The sequence below is a fragment of the Galleria mellonella genome, unplaced genomic scaffold (genome assembly GCF_026898425.1).
Source record: "Galleria mellonella isolate WM207_F2 unplaced genomic scaffold, CSIRO_AGI_GalMel_v1 utg264, whole genome shotgun sequence".
Taxonomy (NCBI): domain Eukaryota; kingdom Metazoa; phylum Arthropoda; class Insecta; order Lepidoptera; family Pyralidae; genus Galleria; species Galleria mellonella.
This window is the reverse complement of record NW_026442060.1, coordinates 2,073,119-2,086,513: the sequence shown is the minus strand read 5'-3', so window position 1 is coordinate 2,086,513 and position 13,395 is coordinate 2,073,119.

Below are 13,395 nucleotides of genomic sequence, written 5' to 3'. Positions count from 1 at the left end.
TCCTCAAAAGTCATAAGTCTGTGAACTACAACTAAATTATTTTTGTCATTCATATTTACACAAAACACTTTACAATAGTAAGAATACAATGTATCCCACTCTACCCAAGGATGTTATCCAGGGAACAAAGCACAATTCAGTTGTAACTGTGCTGGAAAATGAAGTTCAGGGTGTTTGTGCCAGTGACTGTAACCCTAAGAGTAGCACAATGGTGTTCTCTGACAGAATAGGCTGTAACTTTGGGTCTATATTGAAGTATCATCTTAAGGGTGATTTATTAAACTACTGCATGCCAGAAGCATCATTTACACAAATAATAAATAAAATTAAGTCTACGAAAATGAACAATATGACCACAATTGTGTTATTTTTTGGTAATAGTATTCAATTAAATAGACAGGATGTAATTAAAGGAATTGAATATTTATTACAATTAAATGTGTATAAGATTGTATTGTGCGCTTTTCCTTACACAAATAGACATCTTCATAAAAAAATTAACAGTAAGGTACATTACCTGAATAACTTATTACATACATTGACATGTCGTCATAGTGACATTTTGACATTTTTTGATACTAATAGTTTTATTAGTGATTTTTATTTGACAAAAGATACAATGTATCTTTCTAAATCATCTAAAAATAAAATAGCCACTTTAGTGGCTTATAATATTGACTACATGAACAGTTTACATGGTAAACTTAAACATAAAAATGCTGACATAACAGATAATTCTATTAATATTTGTGACATAAGTACTATGACTGCAGATTTAAACTGCTCACAAAGACAAAGGGAAAGCAATCAGAATTAATAATTGTTCATCAGAACATACAAAGTTTTCCCGGCAGCGAGTTAATTATACAATTATTTTTAGAAAAGTATAATATTGATATTGTCTGTTTCACAGAACATTGGCTTAAAGAAAGCAATATGATGTTCAATTTAAATAATTATAACGTTGTCAGCTGCTTCAATAGAAAGTCAGTTAACAGAGGCGGGTCTATGATAATTGCAAGAAATAATATTAAAGTAAAGGAACGTGCTGACATTGTTAGACTTTCTATTGAGTGTTGTATAGAATTATCTTGTATAGAACTAGAAAATTATATCCTTATATGTGTGTACAGGCCTCCTAATAGTGATTACAATGTTTTTGAAGGGGTGATGGAGGATATTTTAAAAAAAGTATTTAATAGTATTAAAAAAATTATTGTATGTGGAGATTTTAACGTTGATATTCTTTGTAACACACCCACATGTACAAAAATTATTAGTTTATTTCAGTCATTTGATTTATGTCATGTCTTTCATGAACCCACTCGTGTAACTGCCACGTCTGCTACTTGTCTTGACAATGTTTTTTGTAACTGCGAGTATACAGAAAAATTCATATTAAATAAACTTCCTTCAGATCACTGTGGTCAAGTTGTTAAGTTTAGCAGTCAAATCAATAAAGTCAACAATAATAAAAAATCAAAAAGACAAATAAACGTTTACAATATTAATAAATACAAAAGCGCGATTAAAAATAAATTGGATTTGCTGTTACAATCTAGTAATAATCCTGATTATCTTTACACCAAGCTAATTAATATTTTATCCGGAGAATATGAACAATTTTTCAAGAAAAAAGAAGTTCATGTTAAATCTAAATTCACGGAATGGGCAACAGTAGGAATACTTAAAAGTAGAAATATTTTGTTTGATTTATACGATCAAAAAAAATATCGATTTGATGACAAATTCACCACTTATGTAAAAAATTATTCTAAAATTTTTAAAAAAGTTTGTATTATGGCTAAGTCTAATTATTTTAATAAACAAATTAAGCAGTCTTCTGACAAAATTAAAACCATCTGGAGCATTATAAATAAAGAAACTGGAAGATCTAAAATAGCCTGTAATCAATTTACATTAAATTATGATAATAAATTAATAACAACAACAAAAGATGTAGTTAATATTTTTGAAGATTTTTTTGCTAATATTCCGATTGATATTACATCTTCTCTGGACTCATCTCAATCTCGAGCAAAAAAATTACTAGAGACTAATATCGGTTGTTGTTCTTTAAGATTTAAATTTTCACATGTTAGCCCCTTTCATATCATAAAAATATTCAAACAGCTAAATTTAAAAAATACGGAAGACCTTTGGGGCATGTCTGTAAAAGTAGTTAGTTCTTTCATAGATATTGTTGCTCCATATCTAGCCACTATTTTTAATAAATGTATTGATAATGGCGTTTTTCCACATTTAATGAAATTTAGCAAATTAATCCCACTATTTAAATCAGGAGATAAATTTGAGCCAGGGAACTATAGACCTATATCTATTTTGCCAGTTCTAAGTAAGGTGTTTGAAAAGATAATGTTAAATCAAATGTTACATCACTTCAGGGTTAACGGACTGCTTCACAGTCAGCAATATGGTTTCACCGCCGGCAAGTCTACCACTGACGCAGGTGTTGCGCTAATGACACATATTTTCGAATCTTGGGAGAGGTCACAGGATGCACTCGGAGTTTTTTGTGACCTATCAAAGGCATTTGATTGTGTGGATCATAAAACGCTTTTGTACAAGCTCGAACATTATGGTATAAGAGATAATGATCTAAAATTAATGAGAACTTATTTAGAGGATAGGGTTCAAACTGTAGATATTGACGGTGTAAAATCTAAGGGAGCTAATATTAAGATGGGCGTTCCACAAGGGTCAATCTTAGGCCCCTTTCTCTTTTTAATCTACATAAATGACCTTCCCTTTATGGTAGAGAAAATTGCAGATATAGTGCTGTTTGCGGATGATACTTCGTTAGTGTTTAAAATTGGACGTCAAAGTAATCAATTAGACGATGTAAATTGTGCTATGTCTGCAATATTAAATTGGTTTACATGTAATAACCTATTATTAAATTCCAGCAAAACAAAGTGTATAAAATTTACACTTCCTAATGTAAGACTAATAAATACACAGTTATTGCTTAATGACGAAATAGTAAATTTTGTTAATGATACAGTTTTTTTAGGTATAACAGTGGACTCGAAATTACAATGGGGGCCCCATATTTCAAAATTGGCCAGTAGACTCAGTTCTGCTGCATATGCAATTAGAAGAATTAGGCAATTAACAGACGTGGCGACGGCTAAACTTGTATATTTTAGTTATTTCCATAGCATAATGTCTTATGGCATACTGCTGTGGGGTAAAGCAGCCGATATAAATACTATATTTGTTTTACAAAAGAGAGCCATACGTTCTATTTATGGTATGGGTTCGAGAGAGTCATTACGTCAGTGCTTTAAAGACTCAAATATCCTCACAGTTACTTCACAATACATTTATGAAAATATTATGTATACACGGAAGAACTTAGCGAGTTTTAAAAAACTCAAAGACTGTACAAGTAGAAACTTACGCAATATAAATAAGCTTATTTTACCTAAATGCCGTCTGCACAAAATCAGTAATTCATTCTATGGTAATTGCATAAGATTTTATAATAAACTGCCGGAATCTGCATTAAATCTGACAGAGAGGCAATTCAAATCTTATATTAAACAATTTTTATGTAAGAAAGCCTATTACAGGATAGACGAATTCATAGATGACAACATATCAAGTAAATAATTAGTTTATTAGCATACAACGTTATAATTTTTTTTTTCTCATTGCTTTCTTGATTTAATTGATTAATTTTAGAAATATGAAAGCGTAGCGGTTTTTTGTATTAATTGCCGCATGCATTCTTATGTAAAATGTGAATACTATAACTATCAGATGGCAATTGTGAGTAGCTTTGACGTGGTCTAGTGTTTTGAGTAGTCATGCTCACTAAAATGTCCAGACTTGTGGCGGCGTGGTGGGCCGGGTCATTGGGCTCCCTAAAATATGGTCGAGCGCAGTGATGGCTGGCTCATCCGTCATACTCGTGAACGGGTGCTGCTTGTAGGGACTGGTCTGCTCTAATCACTATGACTGATTTCCTCTTATTAATTGTTTAACCAGTTGGTTATGTATTCAATTTTTTTTTTTTTTTTGAGTATTTAATTGAATTAGTGCTAATTGGTGGTTTGTATTCACACAATTAAACTTAAAAATGTAAAATAATAATAAAATTATTTAAAAGAGCATCACGCAAGTTTCTTGCTCGTTCTTCTTGTGATGAGACAGCTTTCCGAACGAGCGGTAAATTAAAAAAAATGTAATGACTTTTCAAAAGTGCTTCAATGTAAGTTTATTTGAATAAATGATTTCTATTCTATTCTATTCTATTCTAATGCATCAAAAGAGGGAAACTCGCAAATCGACTTTCGCCTGTCTGTCTAAGGAAATGGGAGCGGAAATGGCATAGCTAAATTTAGAAAAAAGTAATAACACGAGCTTCAACAAATATGATTAGGGGCGCGTATTGTATGGGTGCATATAAGTACTTTTGTATACTCCAAAGAGTATTTTCCCCAAGCTAAGTGCCAGTGTGTGCTCGTCCCAACAGGAGTGTGCTAAAAGGATCACTGTAAATGAGCCTGTTTCCTTCATTTCATTTGCGTTTCTTTTTATTCGCAGTTCTCTGCCTATGATGCATACGAGATTGTTTCCCATTCGGATACATCGCACGATACATTATTGTCTAGACTAAGATCTCACTGCTAACTTCGGCAAGACTTTTTAATGAAGCATGTCTTATTCCTGCAGAAATCAGCCGCGGGATCTTAGATTAGTTACTTTTTTATCGAAAGATGAGATACGAAAACTCCATAAGCTAGGTTTTGGTACCCAAATACTTTTAACAAAAAAAATTGTATTTCAACTTTTATATCATTATTTTTTATGCAACCTAGAATGGCAAAAAAGCTGACGGCTCACCTAATGGAAAGTGGTAACCGTTGCCTATAGACATGAGTAGTACCATAGACATAACAAAGTATTATGTTTCGTCCATGATACCCTCCATGTGTCGCCATTCTTGAGGTCTAAGTTGTTATTCCTCTGTACTCTGTAAATTCACTGCCATATCCCACCCTTTAAACCGAAACACAGCCATCCCAACTGCTTCATGGTAGAAATACGAATAAGACAGATGAAGCAAACGACTTTTGTATAAAGTCTGTCTTTGAATCTCTATATTGTTTACTTTAATAGATTACAATAGTAGATTTATTATAAATACAAACAATTACAAGAAAAGATAACACTGAGAAAACAATGAGTGATCTTACCTGTATGCAGTTTAGGAACATGATTTTCAGTTTAGCAATTAGAAACCTGAGAATCTAACAAGCAGCGCTCTCGAGCGCATTTTGAAGCGATATGTCCTAAAGGCATACTTTAGGAATACGAGGTTTCAATAAATTTGTTACATCCTAATGTTAACGACGCCAGGAAGCGACTCTCTCTATTTATTTATTCCCCATTCGTAAAATCGGCTCCCGTGATAATTGTTCGACGATCCATTGACCATATGCCTATTGAATACGAGAATTATGAACTTAAAAAGACTCTGTGGACTAAAGAAATTAAAAGTATATAATAATTTGTAAACGTATTTATAAATAACCGTATCCCAATGCGCCTTTTCAATTTCATATTAAATGATATTTCAGTCAGTTCAGAATCGATATTGACAATTCTTTATCCAAACGATTGAATTTACTTCCCTATATTACATATACTCATATGAATTGTATACCAATTGAAGTCTCCACAGGCAAATCTTACGCTGGAAAATCTTGAATAATTAAAGCAATAAATTTAATAATCATTCATTAAATAGATGAAAGTACAAGCTATCAAAATTTACGAACTTTTCATGAACACCAAACAAAACCGTTTTCCAACATTTATTGAGGAAATCATTCAAATTGAAACGTAAATTACAAAAGGCTTTCGTTTAAATGACCTTTTAGACGATTAACTGCTTTTCGAGTTAAATATGTGGCACACTGAAAGCGATAATGTAGCTGTATTTGAAAGCTATATACATAAATATCAACTGTTCCTCTTACTTCAGGCTCTACACTCTTTTTATTTACTTTCTATAGTTTTCATTCAGAATCTCAAAGATTGACTGTAAGAGATCCCTCTATGATATAAGTTCGCCATTGTAATATACAATGTTATCTAAATCTATAAAATCATCTTAACATCTTCAATATAAGATATATACAATAAAAATTTTAAAAGATAGACAGAGAGGACAGAGTCTTTGCAAAGGACTGTCTGTGTTTCTTTTACTTAATCTATTTTAAAAGCCTATTTTATTCATAAATGATATGAATTCTATAACTAGCCAATGCAGTAGGTATAAAATAAAATTCATAATGAGATTAGTTTTGCCGTTGTAATTTGTGACTTAACGTAACAAATATAAAAATAACCAAAAACATTGTTGTCCCAATAAACTATTCATTAAATTAAATTAATTCTATTCTTCTAATAATGCTCATATTTTTCTGAACCTTTTAAACTGTAGGTACAATAAGAAGGCCCATAGTGAAATTTCTTACCATTGATAATTATATTAACGTATCGCCTCATTCTCGTAGGACTGAATGCTTTAAACAAACACCACGATGAGATTAGCGTGGAAAAACTTCAGTTCCGATCCCGTAATGGACGTCAGAGTTAAAAGCTTTAATGTTACTTTAAAAACCCAAAGTATTCATTTAAAAAGCACTTCGATAAAAATATAAAAGGTTCTAATTTCGTACTGTAAAAACAGTTGTTCAAATATTTTTCGTTGAAGTCGTTTTAATACGCATTCTAAAGTAAGCACCTAATACGAATTTGTTGTTAACTTTATGAGAACGGTTTATTCAATATCTGTCAATGTACTATTTTATCTGTTTGCATATAGCAATTGGTCGTGTGGTCCCAGCATAGAAAGCATAGAATAGGCCACCCCTTCTTTTCCGTAGGTGTCGTAAGAGGCGACTAAGGGAAGGCAAGGTATGGACAGCAGCGTCCCACTTAAAACATTTCTAAAGCCTAACTACGGTTGCCAATCCGCCTGTCGAGCGTGGCAACTAATGGCAAACCCCCCCAAGGGGAAGGCTTATGTTCAACAGTGGACAGTTAACCGCTGAAATAAAGAAGAATGATGAGTACTTAAACAAATATTTTAAGTATATAGTAATTAACATATTCTATTATATGTATAACGTATTATTTAGGATTGGCAATACACACGTGACACCCGTAGTGTAACCGTTTCCTATGGGATGGGCTGTATGCTTGTTTGCTACCTTCGTGGTATAAAAAGTTAGATCTATATAATTATCAAATTTAATTTATTGGTATACAAAACACTGTAACTATTTTTTTGAGTGATATTAAATTAAAGACGTTATTGAAGTCTGTTGACGTAATATACTTATAATATCAACAATAGATACAAACACTAGTTAGCTTCGATGTCTATATGCAATTGGTAATAGACCAAAGTCTCGCCGCCATAGGTTTAAAAACAACAATGGCATTAAATTTAAATTAATTGAAAATATATCCACTCCAGTAAAGACGTGTGTTTTCTTGCACCTTAATTGACATTCAAAAGTGAACCTTAATTCAATAAACAAAGTCTAATTGTTATTGTCTTCACGGCAAACGGCGGAACCTATAAGTACTTACCTACCTCTAGAAGACAGAAGGATAATTTTGACTTGTCAAGACAAACGATTGGGAAATTTCCATCTTTAAACAATGTAAACGTTTTCAATGATAACACGTTCAGCAAATTCATCAAGTTGCCAACACAAATAATATCAGACTGGAGTTGTGTTTAACTAAGAACTATTGTAGATAGTTCCCGTTTATTTAGTTCCTAAGTTCTTGAAGTAAGTAAATGAGTATTAAAATCACAATATTGGATTTCTTGAATAGATTTACTCACCAAATGTATATGTAAATGCAACTTCTTGGTACTGATAATAAAGTACAAATTTACCAGAAAAAGACTGTATAAAGGTCGTTTGTTTGGGTACTTCTGTTTCATTAATGTTTCTACCGTGAAAGTGATGTGTTTGCATGTTTGTGTTTTAGTTTGAAGAGTATGATATGGCAACGAAATTATAGGATATAGAGGTATACCATCTTAGTCCTTCGGAATGGCAACGCATGAAGGGTATTATAGGCGCCTCAATATGCTCTGTAATATCTATGATATTATTCATGTCTATATGCGACGGTTAGCACTTTCCATCAACTGGGTTGTCAACTTGTTTGCCCTTCTAAGTAACATAAAAAAAGAAATAACAAACAATGAATAGGGAAATTACATTTATTTTGTACGTATCATTATCAATTTGTCTCCTTGTATATTATCAACTTTTAACAGAAATGTTCAATATTATATATATTTAATATTATTAACAGAAAAATGTAACAATATAAGTACATATTTACTGTAAATACATCTGTATAAAATATCGATATATAAAAGTGGAGTTTCTTTCATTAATTTCCCCGAAAAATCCCACAAAATCATACAACAATCGAAGTGTGAGTAATATGAATTTCACACTTCGAATGACACGATAAATAATAACCATTATAAATAACGCTGTGAGCGACCAATAAGGCGGCCAACGGGCGGAAATTTGTGAAGTTCAAAACGTAGTAGGTAGTAGGATGAACGTCTCAGACGCTCGGGACTTCGTTATAGACAGAGATGGAAAAGTTTATGAAAATAAGAAAGAGTACAGTGACACACTGAGATTCTTTAAATATAAATAAGATGCTACTAAGCAAATCCGCGTAATAAATTGTACAAAAGGTAACAATTCATCTTTGCATTGCTATTATTCCATTAACAAAAGGATAGTCCATAAAATCAAGGAATTTAATCATGTCAAATAAACTTCAAGTCAATTCAATTCAATTTAATTTATTTATTGCATTCTACAATATTATTATAAAAGATGTTAATAATTGATACTGTACATTGTAGACCCTGTCGGGCACAGCAATTAGAAGCGAAGAACTTACACAATTTTTGAAATAAAAACAAAATTAATAAATAGTAAGCCCCTAAACGCACCACACCGAGGCAGCGCAGCCAAAACACCGGCAGCATTGCCTCTTTGGCTTGTTAAACTATATATTCTATTAACTATATTATGTATGTAAATTTGAATAACTCTTGTGCAAATATAATAATATCTTGTAATATTGACACAAATATATAATTGTAAAATCTACTTTTGTCAAAAAAAAAATAACAGTTGAGTTCCTTGTTAGTTCTTCTGAGCTGAATTTTATTCCGAATGGACAGTAGAATCATAAAAAAAAATACTATTAAAAAATACAAATATAATAAAGTTTGCTTGAATAAAAAATATTATTACTATTATATATTATTATTATATGACGTTATTGTTATTTATTTATTTAATTATATAATAAGTGAATAAGATGCTAGTCATTGTATAATTATAAATATACAAAGTTACAAAATTCTGTAACTTGTATTTTTATTGATAATAAAATTAAAAAAAAAAAAATTATAATTGTCCAAAATCCTTATACAATACATTTTTAATTCGATGACCTATATAGGTCATCGAATTAAATCGAATTATTACACCATATGGTGCAATAATAGGTAAATGAGGTACTGGATTCAATTCCCGATTAAGCCATTATGGGACCTTTTCTGAATTGACTCAGAATGGGGTGTTATGAGTTATACACCCGGATATTTGATGGGTGGTTCCCAAAAACACATTCTAGCTTGAGGAAAAGGCGAATAGTGCGATTGTGTGACACTTCCAAAAAGAAATAAAAAAAAAATTTATTCCCTCTCATTGTAACACTATCCCGAATCAACAGAGGGGCGCGTTTCGTTGAAGCGCGAAATGGGACGAGCGAGTTGTTAACTCACTCTGTCTTCTAACAAAAAGGAAAGCTCCACTTCACTATTGCTTTTAATGTGTCATTGTTGATACAAAGGACTGTATTTGATTCCTACATGTTAACAATTGGACGCAATGAAATCACAAAAAGTCTGTTAAAACAAGTAATATTTTGACGAATGAATAAAATATTGCATGTCTTCTATGATTTAGTGAATGGATGACTTCAGTGTATGAATGAATGTATGACTTCAATATATGCATAACTTCATTAAATTATTTAATGCAAGACTTCAATAAATTATTTAATCAAAAAATAGTGTTTTCGGTTTGAAGGGTGGGATATGGCGTGAATTTACTGGGTACAGAGGAATAGTCCTCAGGAATGGCAACGCATGAGAGATATCATGGGCGAAACAGTATACTCTGTTATGTTATCTATATGCTCATATCTATAAGCGACGGATACCACGGACACTTTTCATCAGGTGGGCCGTCAGCTTTTTTACCATTCTAAGTTGTATAAAAAAAAATATATTAATAAAACATTTATTGATTTTTTACATATTTATGCTAGCTTAAGTCAATGACAGGTAAATAACTTCTAATCTTATTGTTTAACTTATTCTATTCTTGTATTTTTTTTATATGTAACATCCTATTACAACACATTATTCATATACTAGCTACACCCCACGACTTCGCCCGTGGTCGTACTGCGATGTATAATAATAGTCTATAAACGACTGATAATTTCAAATATTAGTACGTTCAAACGAACAAATAAACTCTTCTACTTTATATAAGAATAGATGAAAATCCATCAAGCGTTTAAGTAAATACAATGTACACCTACATAGATATATAATATCCAAAGTACTTTACCCTCCATTCTTCGGTGAGGTAACTCAATAATGTACCAGTAACTATGAAAGTTAGATGGCATTGCCCTCTCTACCCCAATGCCTTAAGATCCAAATTTTATTTTGTTAATTTTCTAATAAAGAAGGCTCAATGGGCCTTCAGAAATTATAAGATGATAAATTAAGGTAAAGTAAATACTTTACTTATACAATTTACAAATTTAACAGTCGATAAAATTCATTATTGTAACATCTAATTGCTATATTGATATTTCTTTCTATTTTTTAGGTTAAATTTGGTGTAATAATAATTAGTATTAGATATTATAGTATAAAAATTACTGGAAAACAAAAAATAATAAAAAAAAATCTCTATAGAAATATATATGTAAAAAGACTACATTGATAAGAAATGAGGATTTCTCTTTATTACTCGCTTTCTCATCAAAGAAGGGTAATGTATTTTGATGCATGTATTTATGTCTGGCACAATATATAGCCTAAACAGCTAAATAGAATTCTAGAGTGCTGATAGGTTTTACTAACAATTATTACAATAATAAGAATGATTCCAGTGCCTACAAAAAAAAATAACAACATTAAATATTACTGATGTTATAAATGCGAAAGTTTGTGAGTATGAAAAAAACGATGTTTGGTACTCTTTTACTCAAAAACTATTAAACAGATTTAAATTAGTTTTTTTGTAAAAATGGAGTAATAATCCCGCCTGCACTATTTTTTTTTTATATATTTATTTATTATAGTTGCATTACAATATTTTTTTAATGAATGATAATGGAATAGTTACCCCGCCTGTGCTATCGGTATACACAGGCGGAGTACCACTGAAGGATGATAGATGACGACAAAGCAGGTCAGTTGGCATTTCAAAAAGAAAAAAACAAATTCAAATATAAATCAATCACTTTCTTCCACGCACAACCATTATTTGGAATCAACTCCCAACAGCAGTATTTCCGAACCGATACGACAACATAACCTTCAAGAAAAGAGTATATTCCTTTTTAAAAGGCCGGCAGCACACCTGCAATGCTGCTGGTGTTGTGGGTGATCATGGGCGGCGGTAGTCACTTACCATCAGGTGAGCCGCATGCTGGTTTGCCCCCTGTCTCGTAAAAAAAATCACGATGAATCCCAGATTTATTGCTAGCACTGGGATTACTAACCTCCATTACTAACAATCCCTTCTCCCCCTGCATAGCAATATTATGATATAATATATTACAGGCATTACAAAATACATAATCATGCACCTTGTTAGACATACCAAGCTGTGGAAAGAGGCTGACATTGCATTAATTAATCCTTTACATACTTCTTAATATAATAATAGGCTTTATTAATTAGAAGCTGTTTTAATACACTTGTAATCTTTTTATACTTATTTTCTATTTTTAAGTTATTTGGCAACATAATATACGCTGGCGGAGTATCAATAAGGAATCACCAGAGGGAGACTGTACAAAAATCGTTTGCTTGGATACCTCTGACCCATCCGTGTTCTACCGTAAAGCAGTTGTGTCTGCATGGCTGTGTATCGGTTTGAAGGGTGGGATATGGCAGTGATTTTACAGGGTAGAAAGGAAATAACACCTGAGTCCTCAGGAATAGCAACGCATGGGGTGTATCATGAGCGAAACAGTATACTCTGTTATGCCCATAGTACTGCTTATGTCTATAAGCGACAGTTACCACTTTTCATCAGGCGGGCGACGGCCCGACGAGCTGACAAAGAATGGCAAACAAGCTGACGAGCTTGTTTGCCATTCTAAGTTGCATAAAAAAGAAAAATAACAATATAAGAAGACGAAGTCAGGTCAATTAGCCTATCGTGAATTAAACATAATGGTGTACAGGGTACGACCGCGTGGAGGTCGATCTGGATATCATTAGTAGTATTAGCCCCGTTATGTAACAATCCCCTCCGTCCCACAAATGGAAACTTGGTGCCGTACTCAGCCAGTTACCAGATTGGTACATTACACTCTAAGCTTAATGCAGATAACGGATTCGTTACAGTGGACGAGACTAGATCTGGATGACTTGTTGTCCAACGAACTGTTACTGCGAAACACACGTTTGTATTTTACTACTGGTTACGCTTGGTTGTCAACTAACGTGAATTCATATTAATTGACAGCAATAAGGTATTGATTATATTATTACTGAATATGATATTACATTACACAATAATTATCTATATAATTCTTACTAATATTGTAAATGTAAGAGTGAGTTTGTTTGTTTGTTACCTCTTAGTGCTTCAACGGCTTAATGAATCATTTTGAAATTTGGTATAGTCGTATATATATTATATAGGATGGTGGAAGATACACACTACTTTTTTATTTTGACCATGCGGTCATTTTTTATATCCCGGTCATGCGGATAAAAAGTAATATTTTATTTCTTAGTAAATAAAAGAAATGTTCAGTTTATAAATTTCCTAAAAAAAGATTTATTTATTATGAATTAATTAAGTCGTGTAAAAATCAAAAACATTTTGTGCCAATAAACTATTATTTAATTTTATTAGTATTTATTTTATTTTTTTATTATTAGATGTTAATGGGCCCGTGAGCTCAATCTTAGACCACATCATCGCTTTCCAACGGTTAAGATCGTAATCAAACGCAGGATCCTTCAGTATT